Below are 765 nucleotides of genomic sequence, written 5' to 3' on the forward strand. Positions count from 1 at the left end.
GAGTTCACCAGCGCGCGCCGCCGCGACCCCGACAAGGGTAAGACACGTCGGGCCATGTTCAGCTTCCTCGCGTGGGCGCGGGGGGCGCGGCTGCGCGCGCAGCTGGCCGCGCAGCACGCCGCGCCGCTCGCCTGGGCGCGCGGGGAGCGGGGCCGCGACACGGCCGCGCTCGAGCACTACCCCGAGTTCACCAGCGCGCGCCGCCGCGACCCCGACAAGGGTAAGACACGTCGGGCCATGTTCAGCTTCCTCGCGTGGGCGCGGGGGGCGCGGCTGCGCGCGCAGCTGGCCGCGCAGCACGCCGCGCCGCTCGCCTGGGCGCGCGGGGAGCGGGGCCGCGACACGGCCGCGCTCGAGCACTACCCCGAGTTCACCAGCGCGCGCCGCCGCGACCCCGACAAGGGTAAGACACGTCGGGCCATGTTCAGCTTCCTCGCGTGGGCGCGGGGGGCGCGGCTGCGCGCGCAGCTGGCCGCGCAGCACGCCGCGCCGCTCGCCTGGGCGCGCGGGGAGCGGGGCCGCGACACGGCCGCGCTCGAGCACTACCCCGAGTTCACCAGCGCGCGCCGCCGCGACCCCGACAAGGGTAAGACACGTCGGGCCATGTTCAGCTTCCTCGCGTGGGCGCGGGGGGCGCGGCTGCGCGCGCAGCTGGCCGCGCAGCACGCCGCGCCGCTCGCCTGGGCGCGCGGGGAGCGGGGCCGCGACACGGCCGCGCTCGAGCACTACCCCGAGTTCACCAGCGCGCGCCGCCGCGACCCCGAC

The sequence above is a fragment of the Cydia amplana genome, chromosome 20, assembly GCF_948474715.1.
Source record: "Cydia amplana chromosome 20, ilCydAmpl1.1, whole genome shotgun sequence".
Classification (NCBI taxonomy): domain Eukaryota; kingdom Metazoa; phylum Arthropoda; class Insecta; order Lepidoptera; family Tortricidae; genus Cydia; species Cydia amplana.